Genomic DNA, 14,268 nt, shown 5'->3' with positions numbered 1-14,268 from the left:
AATTTTCTTTTCAGCTCTGGTCTTTTCATCAAGAATGCTTGAAAGTCCTCTATTTCATTGCAAGACCATTTTTCCCCTGAAGTATTATACTCAGTTTTGCTGGGTAGGTGATTCTTGGTTTTAGTCCTAGTTCCTTTGACTTCTGGAATATCATATTCCACGCCCTTCGATCCCTTAATGTAGAAGCTGCTAGATCTTGTGTTTTCCTGATTGTATTTCCACAATACTTGAATCGTTTCTTTCTAGCTGCTTGCAATATTTTCTCCTTGACCTGGGAACTCTGGAATTTGGCCACAATGTTCCTAGGAGTTTCTATTTTTGGATCTCTTTCAGAAACTGATCGGTGGATTCCCTGAATACTTATTTTGCCCTCTGGTTCTAGAATATCAGGGCAGTTTTCCTTGATAATTTCGTGGAAGATGATGTCTAGGCTCTTTTTTTGATCATGGCTTTCAGGTAGTTCCATAATTTTTAAATTGTCTCTCCTGGATCTATTTTCCAGGTCGGTTGTTTTTCCAACAAGATATATCACATTATCTTCCATTTTTTCATTCTTTTGATTTCATTTTGTGATTTCTTGGCTTCTCATAAAGTCATTAGCCTCCATCTGTTCCATTCTAATTTTGAAAGAACTATTTTCTTCAGTGAGCTTTTGAACCTCCTTTTCCATTTGGCTAATTCTGCTTTTTAAAGCATTCTTTTCCTCATTGGCTTTTTGAACCTCTTTTGCCAATTGAGTTAGCCTATTTTTCAAGGTGTTATTTTCTTCAGCATTTTTTGGGATCTCGTTTAGCAAGATGTTGATCTGCTTTTCATGCTTTTCTTTCATCTCTCTCATTTCTCTTCCCAGTTTTTCCTGCACTTCTCTAACTTGATTTTCAAAATCCTTTTTGAGCTCTTCCATGGCCTGAGCCCATGGTATATTTATTTTGGATGTTTGGGATTCAGAAGCCTTGACTTCTGTGTCTTTCCCTGATGGTAAGCATTGTTCTTCCTCATCTGAAAGGATGGGAGGGGATATCTGTTCACCAAGAAAGTATGGTCTTATTTTTTTCCCTTTTCTGAGCATTTTCCCAGCCAGTTACTTGACTTCTGAGCTTCCTCTCCACACCCACCTTGCCTCCAGATCTGCTCAGCCAGGGCTTGGGGGCTGAGATTCAAATGCTGCTTCCCAGCCTCAGGGCTTTCAGTGGGGACGGGGCTGCTATTCAGTGTGAGATTAAGTTCAGGTGCTTGGGTGGGAGCAGGGCCACCTCACGGGGCTCAGTTCCCTCAGGGGGTTTACACAAAGACCTTCAACAATGGATCTGAGCTCCTGCCTGCTTTGGGAGCCCCTGTCTGCTGCTGCCTCCTGAGGGGGCCTGAGTTAGGGGGACACCCTGTTCCCCTCTTGGCGAGCTGAAAAGACCCTCTCACTGACCTTTGGTGCCTGTGGGTGGAGGGACCTGTGCTGCCACTGGAGATTCTGTCCCTGAAGCCTGCTCAGATCCGCTCTCTTTGGTGCCATGGGGCCAAGGCAGGGCTGGGCTCTGCTCTGGGTCCAGTGTGCAATGGACCTTTCATGTCAGTTTTTCACATCTCTCTGGAACAGAAATCTCTTTCACTCCATTGTTCTGTGGCTTCTGCTGCTCCAGAATTTGTTGGGAGTTCTTCTTTACAGGTGTTTTATGGGCTGTGGGTTAGGAGCTAGCATATGTATATCTTTCTACTCTGCCATCTTGGCTCCTCCCCCCCAATGTTTGTTTTTTTTTTTTTTAATAAATATCACCATAACAACTACATACAGTCTCGAAGACAAATAGAATAAAAACCTTTTCCAAATAAACCTGGCCGAGGAGATCAAAATCATGAGGTAACACAATGAGATATATATCATTCCTATAATCACTGGAATTTTACTGAGGATGCTCTTTGTGAGCCTCTACTGGATGAGATTAAATCCCAATACTTTGGTGAGATAGTCTGTAGAATTTTACATATAAAATAATAAAAGCAGGAAAGAGACTTGTCCCATTACCATTTCTATCGAACCCCACCAGAAAAGATTAGATGTATGACAATAGCAACTCCCTCCACTGCCAAAAAACCCCAAAACCCCAACTGACATTTATATAGCACTTTTGAGGTTTATAGAAATGCTTTACATAAATAATCTTACTTAAATCATAACAAATCTATGAATTAAATGCTGCAAATATTATTGCCCCTATCTTACAGATTACTAAACTTACATTAGAGAAGATAAGTAGCACACTTGGGGTCACACAGCTAAAGAATATCAGAGGTAAAATTTGAACCCAGATCTTCCTAACTCACTCTTTTGTGAGAAATGTCAGAGAAGAACCTCCCCACAGCCTTGATAAGAGATTTTGAACTTTGATTCTATAATGGACAAAGACCCATCAGTTATCTTTGTTCACATCATCCCTACTTAGCCACAATAAGACACAGAAACAGACTGACAAAAGTGTTATTCAAGGCTGTAAGTTTAAAGAGTAAGTGTCTGTAAGACTTTGCATAATAAAATGGTAATTGAACTCAGCTGAAAAAATGCCATTTAGGTAATGGCAAATGTGTCGCATCTTCAGCCAGTCTGTAACAGCAATAAAGTCAAGACTCAGAAAGGAGCTACAAAGAAGTGATGGCTGAGATTTTGGGAAACTTCACCATTCCCATTAAACTATGCTCCCTTAGAAAACAGAATTCAGTCCTTAATCTCATCAGATTTCTGAATTCTTATGTGATCTTATGGGAGATGTCTAAAACATCTTAGATTCTGTTTCAGCATTATGTCTCCAAAGTTATACCATGAAATTTATATTCATCTGATAAAGAAATGTCACACACTTATGTTTAATTAATTGCCTTGCCCCTTTGCATAGAGTTTATTGCCTCAGTTGATTAGACTAGGATGAGTGGGAGTTCATTCAGCTTCTAGTAATCATCTGCCAGTATTTCCAACATTTCACAGCTTCCATTTCTCAGCATCCAGAGCTCTTTTGACTTGGGGTCTTAGGAGTAAAGTAGTGAATAAGCCCTAAGTTACTCTGGAGAGGTAGGGACAGACTAATTAGAGGAGAGACTAGTAATGCAAATCTCTTGCATGTAGCCAGTGACCTTTGGGTCTGCTAGAGCATTAAGAGTAGGGAAATTGGAGAGCTATGATGACCTGGGCGATCTGAGCAAAGCTTGTTGGATGTGTCTTATGTGATGGCACGAACATGTGAAGATTACTGGGTCAAGGATGGGAAGTGTTGGCAGCAGAGTTATTTCTCCAGTGCTCTCCTGGCAGCTGAAAATACTCAGCTCTGCTTCTGAGAATCCCTAATAGCTCCATTCAAGATGTAGCTCAAGCATTGCCTCCTATAGGAAAGCTTTACTGCTCCCACCACTTAGCACACTGCATACACAAATACCCCCACTGAATTAACTTTGATTTTACCTTGCATATATTTTGTATTTACCCAATTAAATACATATAGTCTTCCCCACTAGTAGAATTTAAGCTCCCTGAGGTCAGAAACTATTCTCATTTTTGTCTTAGGATTGTTTTAGCACAAAACCTGGCTAGATGTTCAATAAATGATTATTGAATTGAATTGAGTGCTCAGTGAGTACACTAACAAAGAGGATATTGTGGACCTGTCTAGGAATGGTGACATGGTGGTAAATATTAACAACTAGCCCCCTCCCACCCCACCCGCAAAAACCGTATGCACAACACTCTTTTAAGTTTAATCTAAACTATTAAAATTTTTTTATCACTTTAATAAGTTTAGATAATCAACAATACAGTAAATCAAGCACAGATTTACAGTATTTGCTAATTTCTGAGGTACAAATTTCCCACAGTACTATAGTACTTCATTACAATCATAAGCCACAACTTGTTCAGCCATTCCCCAATTGATGAGCATCTCTTATATTTATAATTCTTTGCTACCTCAAAAAGAGCTGCTATAAATATTTTTGTACACATAAGTCCTTTTCCTTTGATCTGTTTGGGATACAATCTAGTAGCAGCATTTCTGATTCAAAAGCTCAAAGTGGCATTGCCAGTTCTCAGTTTTATAGCTCTTTGGACATAGTTCCAAATTGTTCTCCAGAATGGTTGAACCAGCTTGCAAATATACCAGCATTGTATTAATGTACCTATTTTTCCCCATCCCCTCCAGCATTTGTCATTTCTGATAGGTGTGAAGTGGTACTTCATAGTTGTTCTAGTTTGCATTTCTCTACTCAATAATGATTTAGAACTTTTTTTTATGTGACTATAGATAGCTTTGATTTCTTCTTCTGAAAACTGCCTATTCATATTTCTTGACCATTTATAAATTGGGAAATGGTTTTTATTTCTATAAATTTAACTCAATGATCTAAATATTTGAGAAATAAGGCCTTTGTCAGAGACATTTGCTGTAAAAAAAATTTATATGACTTCATTGTCTATGGCACTATTTAGCAAAAATGTAGTTTTTCCTGATAATATCTTTTAATTAGATATCTATTTTTGCTTTTCTGAGATCATGTAGGAATATAAACAGTAACCTTATTGAGTTTCTTATGATTTCTCTTTCATGTATACCTTTTTGTATTCTTTTCCTGAGTCTTGTATTTCAGTGTCAAATTTTCTATTCAACTCGTCTTTTCTTCAAGAATACTGGAAAGTCCTCTGTATCACTAAATATCCATTTCCCCTCCTCCAAAGCATTATACTCAGTTTTGTTGAGTAGATAATTCTTGGTTATAGTCCTAGCTCATTTGTCCTCTGGAATATCATATTCCAAGCCCTTTAACATGGAAGCCACTAAATCTTGTATGATCTTGACTCTAGTTCCATGATTTCTGAATTGTTTCTTTCTGGCTGCTTAAAGTATTTTCTCTTTGACCTAGGAGCTCTGGCATGTGGTTATAATATTCCTGAGAGTTTTCATTTGGGGATCTCTTTCAGGAGGTAATCAGTGGATTCTTTCAATTTCTATTTTGTCCCCTGGATCTATGATATCAGCATAGTTTTCCTTTGTAATTTCTTGAAACAAGATATTGAGGCTTTTTAAATCACAGGTAATCCAACAATTCTTAAATTATCTGTCCTTGATCTATTTTCCAGGACATTGTTTTTCCAGTGGGATATTTCATATTTTCTTCTGTTTTTTTAGACATTATTATTTCTTGATGTCTCATGGAGCCATTAGTTCCAGTTGCCCAATTCTAATTTTTAAGGAATTATTTTCTTCAACGAACTTTTATACTTGTTTTCCATTTTGACCTATTCTGCTTTCTAAGGAGCTTTTTCTTCAGTGAATTTTTGCATCTCTTTTGTTGTTGTTGTTTCTCAGTTGTGTTGGACTCTCCATAAACCCATTTTGAGGTTTTCTTAGAAAAGATACTGCCCTTTGAAAAAAATTGAGAGCTGTAAAGAAAGTTAAAGATTATCTAGTCCATGATCATAGAACTGAGGCTCAGAAAGGTCCAGTGACTTGTTCAAAGTCACGCAGGTAGTAAAAGCAACAGTGACAGGATTTAAATTCCAATCTTCTAATTACAAATTCAGTATTTTTTTCTACATTGTCACACTGCCAAATGACCGGCATAACATTATACAGGTAGAAACAAGCAGGGAAGAGATTTAAATCCAGATCTTCTCATTCCAATTCTAGTACTCTTTACACAGCATCAATCATTTACATTTCAGTATGAATTTGAGCAAATATGTCACTTCTCCTGACTTGTGTTGGGTAGGCATTTTAGACTATATCTCTCACTGTGGAATAAAAGGTTTTATCCTCTATTAAAGGAATTTCAGATCTTAGTGAAAAAAAGGAAGGAGGAAAGCTTTTGTGAAGAAGAGGGACTTCACAGTGGCTTTAAAGTTTTAACATATAGGGAGGGGCCAGTTATTCTACATAAACAAAAGGTTTTCCTCGACTTGTCCAGGGGATATATTCATAGGCTTCTGATTTTTCCTCACTAGGATCATGTCCCCTTCTAGAGCAACATGGATAGTGTTGTATGGTGTAGCCTTGTGTGAATTCATGCAGGAAGAAAGGAAAGAAAGAAATAAAGAAAGAAAGAAAGAAAGAAAGAAAGAAAGAAAGAAAGAGAGAGAGAGAAAGGAAGAGAGAAAGAAAGAAAGAAAAAGAAAGAAAGAAAGAAAGAAAGAAAGAAAGAAAGAAAGAAAGAAAGAAAGAAAGAAAGAAAGAAAGGAGGAAGGAAGGAAGGAAGGAAGGAAGGAAGGAAGGAAGGAAGGAAGGAAGGAAGGAAGGAAGGAAGGAAGGAAGGAAGGAAGGAAAGAAGGAAAGAAAGGAAAGAAGGAAAGGAAGGAAGGAAGGAAAGAAAAGGGAAAGAAAGAAGGGATGGAAGGAAGGAAAGAGGGAAGGAAGGAAGGAAATTACAGAATGAAAGGAATCTGACACTTGCTGGGGAAGGTGTGGTGAGCATAATTCAGTTGAGCATAATTTGGTATTCTTTGTCATACTTAAAACTAAGATGAAGCTATTAAAAATGTCATATCAAGTTGCAACACACTCGGAAAATTTGGAGCAATTTAGCATATTCAGTTCCCAAAGGAATGTTAATTCTACCTACAGAAGAGAATTACCAGGATGGTGCCCACCATGATTAAAACCTTTTCATCTCAAAAGCACAGAAGAGTGAAATTTACAATAATATAAAAACATTTCCTCTACTGACACTTGAGTCCAGTTTGAGATATTGAAACCTCATTATGGCATAGAGATGATTCCAAGGTTCTCAAAGACTGGGACAGCAGAGTGTCCTCTGTGGTAGGACCTCATAATCTGGGTTGGCTTTAATTATGGACCTCGTGATGGGCTGTATGTCTTTCATCTGAATACTAGGCTAGGCACAGAAACACTTAGCACTAGGAGACCAGTCACCAGAAGATGAATTTTTTTTTTTTTTGGCCACAATGGTTCATGAAAAGTATCTACTCAGGTATATGGGGACAGTTATCTCCTGTAGTAGAGAAAGAATTCACATCATTGAAATTATGAGTTTTTAACATTGAGGAGGGAAGTAGCATAGTAAAGTAGCAAAAAACATTGTCTCTGGAGCCAAAGGTTCACATTCTCCCTCCCTCTATTATGACCTTAGGCTAGTCTCTTAATCACCCCATGGCTCAGCTTCTTCATCTACAAAATGAGGAGGCTGTGTGGGACAGCCCTTGAAGTCCCTTCTAGCTCTATAGATTGATGAACCTCTTATTCTCTAAAATGAAAACCTGTAAATCAAAGAAAAAATGACAGGAGTGAGTTAGGCTCCTTTCCAAGCTGAATTTCCCTACAACCTATTACCTTGAAAAATTAAACACCAATTTTAGGAATAAGATCTCAGTCTGCTGCTCCAAATGAAGAAAATAAATTAGCTCATTGATCTTGCAGCAGTAATGTTAGCTCATCATTAGTCTTGTTCAGGGATAGTGTGTTGTCCTGAAATATCTTAGATAATTCTTAATGAAGTTATGTAGAACAATTAAATTTGCTACCCTCACAAATAACCAAAAACAATCCATTTATCATCACTGGTTAAAGAAATTTGTTTGTTGATATTGTGTCTTGGGGAAGAGGTCATAGAGAAAAATAAAGCTTTTCTTTTCAAATTGCAATAGATTGATATTTTGTTCCATTATTAGGAAATGGATCAAGAGAGGGACATTTGGATTAGGAGAGGGATGGACACTGCAAGTGTGGCTGTTAAGAGAGCAGAAAGGAGGTGGGAAAAGATGCAGATTCAGTGGAGGAGAGAATGAACAAAGCAGGAAGAGCTGATAGAATGGGAAGTAGGTTGCAACACCCAATAATGGTCGTCTAAAATAAGCTATTTACACCCACCTCCCCTCAACAACACTGTTCCTCTGGATAAGAATATGCTAGAGCTAACTCATAATTACTTGCTAGAGCCAATCATCAAATATTCATTGTGAGCATTTATACCTTACAAACCAGAAAACACTACAAATCAGGGATTAATTTATTGTTTTGTGGATTATCTAGAGTTAAAAACATGAAGGAAAAATGCAAATAATTCAGATTAAAATTAAAAGTAAATCATGGGTGCACTCCCTCACCTGGCCCCGGGAGTCAGTTGTTAAACTTTACAAGTATATCTCTGTCCTTGGAGCCCTGACATCTGGAATCAGTAGAGTTCTCCAGTTTTATTTGAGAAAGAACTTCCTGGTCTAGAGTTTTTAAAAGTTTGCAAAATATTGCTTGAAGACATCTTTAAGATCAACATTTTTGAGGAAGGAAATATGGAAGCTTAGCCTAGAAAGAGAAGACTTCAGTGTACTTGAGAACCACCATCTTCAAATCATTCAAGATGAGCCTCTTGAAGTAGACAAGGTTAGACTTGTTTTATGACCCAGGGAGAGCATTTACTCACATGTGGATTTCCATTGAATGTAAGAAGAAACATTCCTAGCCATTAAGGCTATCCAGATCCAGCATGGGTTTCCTTATGGGGCAGCACATTCTCTGTACTAGAAGATCTTAAGCAGAATTGAGATGAAGACATAATGGGAATATTAAAGAAGGGACCTGAGATTTGGGTAGGGTGTAGCCTCAAAGATCTCAGAGGGTCCAATTCTAAGTTAGAGTGCCAATCCTAAATCTGATTCTAGGGAAAATCTACCTTTAACTAAATGTGGTTTTATCAGAAGATTATGGCAAGAAATAATGTCTTCATACACAATTACAAATCCTTTGTCCCCAAATGACTAGAAAACACAGCAGTGAGATGCAATTCTCCCAATTTATCATTTCATGAAACAGGTGTGCTGAGAAAGATTATTGTCTGAAACAATTAGTGAAGCCATCAAATTTATGAAGGGTAGCTAATAAAGATCAGTGAGATTTGTTTTGTAGGAAACCTAGCAACTTGTAATAATGAAAAGGGTGGACAATTGAGAGTTGCTGAAACAGTAAAATCATTTTACCTTCACCCAAGTCATGGGTTAACACTCCATGTTACCCAGAAGTTCATGCACTGTATTTCAAATATCATATATGACATTTCTACTAATAGACCAATTTCATTAGGCTATTTCCTCTCCTAATGGCACAGAGATACATCTAACTAATAGCAGTTTATTAAGCTTCTACTGACTTGGGCTAAATCATTTTATGATGCAAGCTGATTCTATCCAACTCCTTAATTTCAAGGAAGGACGCATGGACATCCCAGTCCACAGTCTTTAAAAGCTTGCGGTGTACTATTCTGAGATATGTTTAAGATCAGTATTCCTGAGGAAAAAAGTGGGGAAGTTGAGCCTGAAAAAGATAAAACTTAGGAGAAAATAGCTCAAGTGAGTCATGGATATCCACAAGTAAAATCTCTGACTCCAAAAGAATTCTACCAACTCCTGCATTAATCCTGATCTGGTTTGCTCATGACTGATCTATTCAGAGGTACCCCAAGAGAGGTACCTCCCTTCGTTTGTATCAATATGAAGCTCACATTGCCCAAAATCTGGAGGCCATCTAGAACAATAAGTTGCCTCAACTGAACATGGGTTGCAACTATACTCCTGTACAATTCTACTTTCACAAAGCAGGGAGCTGGGGTGGTTATAAAGGGGAATTCACATCGTGTATCCTTCCTGCATGGGTGAAAAGGTCCACTGTTACCAAATCAGTTTTCACATATCAATAAAACTAGTGGTTAGACCAGCTTAGTGCATCACTTTGTGGATGTTCCTTGAAATCCTGAATCCAATTAACAAGTCTCACTTCTCAGGCTCTCTGTTTTTCCTTTGATACAATGGCAGGGTAAAACTGGCCAATCTCTAAAGTCCATTTCAAGCTCAATTCCATTCAGTTCAGCAAATGCTTCTTACATTGATTTACTACTTATTCTGTGAATATCATCAAGTTAGGCACTGGGCATTGAAAGTCCAAGATGAAACCATCCCTGTTTTCAAGGAGCTTATATTCTACTAGTAAGAAGAAAAGCACTCAGATAAGTCAATAAAAAAGAGCTTCAAGAGGGGGCAAGCACTAAAAACTGAGTTATTCAGTCATGTCCAACTCTCCATGACCTCATGGACCAGAGTATCAGCACCATCCTCAGAGTTCTCTTGGCAAAGATACTGGAGTCATTTGCCATTTCTTTCTCCAGCTTCTTTTAAAAATGAAGAAACTGAGGCAAACAGGGTTAAGTGACTTGTCCACTGTCACATACCTAGTAAGTGTCTCAGGCTGGATTTGAACTCAGGTCTTCCTAACTCCAGGCCCAGTGCTCTATCCACTGAGTTACCTACCTGCATCTAAAAAAAATGGGTAGGGTCAGGGAAATATCTCAAAAGTCCTCATCAAGGAGATGACACTGGAGCTGTGCTTTGATGAAAACTAGAAATTCTGTGAGGTGTCATTAGAAGGGAGAGCCTTCCCAATATAAGGTCTTAGCTCTTGTGTTACATATAGGCTATAGAAAATGGAATGATGCAAATGAGGAAGAACTAGCAATTCAAAATTCTTAACAACTATCGTAGGGAAAGCTGAGAAGATTTAAAATGAAAAGAAAAAAACATGTCTTACTTAGACCTTAGACCCAAGAGACCAGACCAAGTTTCTCAATCAGTTTAAAAAAAATAATCAAGCCCTTTGGTGTTTTGGTGCCTGAGAAGAAGGTTGCTGGAGGGAAAAACAAGAAGTTTCTTTTAGGAAGGAAAATAGGGTGATGAATTGAACTGCCCAAAAGGCTATCTTCCTTAATTTACTGCAACAATAATCAGAAACATGGGTGGATTGGCAGGGAAGGCATTTATTTGACAGTACCCTAGAGAGGATTTTAAATTGAGGAAAGAAATAACCAACAAAAAAGTTAACACCAGCCACTGGGTAATTAATTCTAATTTTGTTTGTTGCAGAAAGTGTGATTATGCAGACTTTCTGCCTTGTTCACTCTTCCCCCTGCTCCATGTAGCTCAACTCCGTATAGACCTTTAAAAGGCAGAGCTCAGAACTGTGAATGAAGAGGCCTGAGTCTCCCTGGTGGCTTTGTTCCTATGTGACTGTGGACAAAGAGAGGACTCTGGGATGGGAGTCAGGAGATGAGGCATCTAGGTAATTTGGCCAAATCACTTTCCCTCTCAAGATGATCATAGCTTTAGAGTTAGGAGGGATCTCAGAGGTCATCTAGTGTGTGTGTGTATGTGTGTGCATTATATATAATATATATGATTAGTGATATAATATAATGATAATTATAAATAATATATATGAATATGTACACACACATTTTACAGATGAAGAAACTGAGGCCAAGAGAAATCAAAGAATTTGCCCCAAATCACACAGGCAGTAAACCTTAGTGGCAGGATTTGAACTCAAGTTCTTCTGATTCTAGAGCCAATGCTCTTTCCATTATACCACCTTGCCTCAACAGCAAGTTGAGAAGGTTGAAAAAGGGTAAGATGAGGGGGCTAGAGGGATTGATCTCAAAATTTCTTTCAGTTCTAACATTTTATTATTCTGCTTAATTTTCTGTCCCTTTCTGCTTCACTGAACAATACAGTGACCAAAACAGATAAAGCACAGAAAGCATTTGAGGTTGCTCTGGAAAATCAGACATGTTGTACAAATTTGAGAAATTAATCTGGAATTTTAAAACTGAAATCCAAATTAGAATTGATATGTAGGGCAAGAGGAAGAGGAAGAAGGGGAATGGCAATTGGCTCCGTGCTACTCTTTCTGGTCTCTAGCTACTTTTAAACTCTAATTAGGCACAGAATAAGGGAGCACATTTTGGAGCATTCTTGGGAAAAAATAGCAATAATAATTTTTCAACCAATGGTAACTTTATTACCTTTCATATACAAAGGAGGTTAGTGTGATCTGTAAGCAATTAAAATATAATCATGGCAATGAAGAAATCTCATTAATTAAAATATGACACATGAAGAACTAGCACTAATTAAATCATTGCACGTGAGAACCATCCCAGAGGGGCAGTCATTGGGGAACGGCTGTCAGCCTACCTGTGATTTTACACATCTGTCAACTAATGCTAGGAGCAAAACACCAGAGTCTGTCCCCTGGGACAGCCTGGGAGATGTGATGCTCCTCAAGGGACCAGGAAGTGAAATGTGCCCTTCCAATGCCAGCCTCTCATTCTGGCATCTCTGCAATGGACAATTGTCTTCAGCTGGTAAAAGCACATAATCCAAATGTGAATGTGACTAATGCTGACTGAAAGTCTCTCCTCACCTTTCACTGCTCCAGAATAGTGTAGTGAAAACAGACACAGAACTCAGTGGAAATGTAAAGAAGAGGGGAGATTTTGAAATTCAAAATGCCCTGACCTGGTTCATATCTTGATTAAGCATACAAAATCCAGGCAGTGGTCAGATTTTTATTTTCCCTGAATAATCTACAATGTTTTAACAATCATTTCTATAGAATGCTCTGAAATCCCTTTTCATCTAGAACTAAGGGGATATGGAATATACTAACTAGATTTTTATGGGGCATGAGAAGGGGAGTCTGGACCTCTGACCTCATCAGGGTAGAGAACTCCTGGTATGGAAACTCCTTCTACCCCTGAACCTTGCTATCCATCCTGCTTCTGAGCCCTAAGAACCACTGGGCCTTTCCACCAGCCCTTCTGCAGAACCTTTCTGAATGTGTGCTGCTTCCTTCAAGTAGAAAGTGAGCTCCTTGAGAGATGAGGTGGGCTCACTTTCTTATTTGTATTGCCAGCACTTAATACCATGCTAGTACACAGAAAGAACTTAATAAGTACTTCACCTTTCACTCCACCAATGTGGATTATCAACTTGACCATTAATTTACAATCTGACAGAGTAGCCTCGGGAAGGAAGAAGTTAAATGACTTGCTTGTGGTCGTACAACTAGCGTGTCAAAGGCAGAACTGGAATCCCGATCTTTCCGACACCAAGAATGTTTCTCTATCCACTTGGCCATGCTGCCTCTCTCTATTTAATTGACTATTTCAGTGAAATCCGTTGCTGTCCATATGTCATCAATTATCCCTGAAGTCAATAAAATGCTCTTAACACTTAAACAAATATCTAAGTGCTCGCAAGTGCTCTACTGGGTTGAGAGGTAGAATTTAATCTTTCTTTAATTGTTCAGAAAGAAAGAGATTTTACAAAAGCTAAAAAGTGCTTCAGAAATGTAAAGTATGTTTATTGTCATCCTGAACACAAATTCTCATCTGGGAGACATTTATTTTAGCAGATGTAGGACATTGGGGTGAGTCTGGGCTCTCTATGACCTATCTTGGCAGTCACTTTTAAAAACTAAACCCCTGGCAGAGTTAAGTAAGTAGAACCAGGAAAACAATTTACATAGTGACTCTTCTAGTGTACAGGAAAGCAACAGTGGAAAACTTAAGAATTTTGATCAATGCACTACTGATGGTCTCAGAGGCCTGAGAGTAAAAGCATACCTCTGCCTCTCAGCAGAGAGATGGCAAACTGTAGGTCAGAATGGGGTGTGCATTTTGGGGGATAGCCAATGTATTCATTTGTTTTGCTGAATTGTTTTTCTTATGCCTTCATTCCATATCAGCCACACAGAGGCATCTTTACCCTCGATCTTGCCATTATCCATGTATTTGTTCCACTTGCAGGATCAAGAACGCTGAAATTGCTGAATCTCATCATAACCTTCGATCATTCCACCTTGCTATGTTTCCCTCCTCCTAAAACTATTCTTTGTCCTCACTATGACCTCCAATTCCTTTAACTCTCAGTACTTTTCCAGAGCATCTTTTCCTTTCTGGCTCCATTTTCCTCCATTTAATCTCAACCCTTTAGCTAATCAATTCAACATTACATGAGTGTTGTAATTGTCATGTTGTCTTGTCATGGCAGAGGGACTTGTGTAGCTGAATGAAACTGTGATCTATTCCATGTGGATTTATCCAACATAGGTCATAATAGAGAGTTTTGACAAAGGGTGATCCACTGAAAAAGAAAATGGCAAACCTCTTCAGTATCTTCGCCAAGAAGAACCCATGGACAGTCTTAAAATAATAGCAGATATTACACTGGAAGATGAGCCCCTCAGGCCAGAAGGTGTCCAACACATCACTGGGAAAGAACAGAGAACAGTTACAAGTAGTTCCAGAAAGAATGAAGCAGCTGGAACAAAGCCAAAAAAAAAGTTCAGCTAAGGATGTGTGTGGTAATGAAAAGAAAGGTAGATGCTATAAAGATAAAATTGCATAGGAATATGGAATGTAAGACCTATCAATCAAGGTAAACTGGATGGGGCTGAGCAG

The sequence above is a fragment of the Notamacropus eugenii genome, chromosome 3 (assembly GCF_028372415.1).
Source record: "Notamacropus eugenii isolate mMacEug1 chromosome 3, mMacEug1.pri_v2, whole genome shotgun sequence".
NCBI classification, from domain to species: domain Eukaryota; kingdom Metazoa; phylum Chordata; class Mammalia; order Diprotodontia; family Macropodidae; genus Notamacropus; species Notamacropus eugenii.
This window is presented reverse-complemented; position numbering follows the sequence as displayed.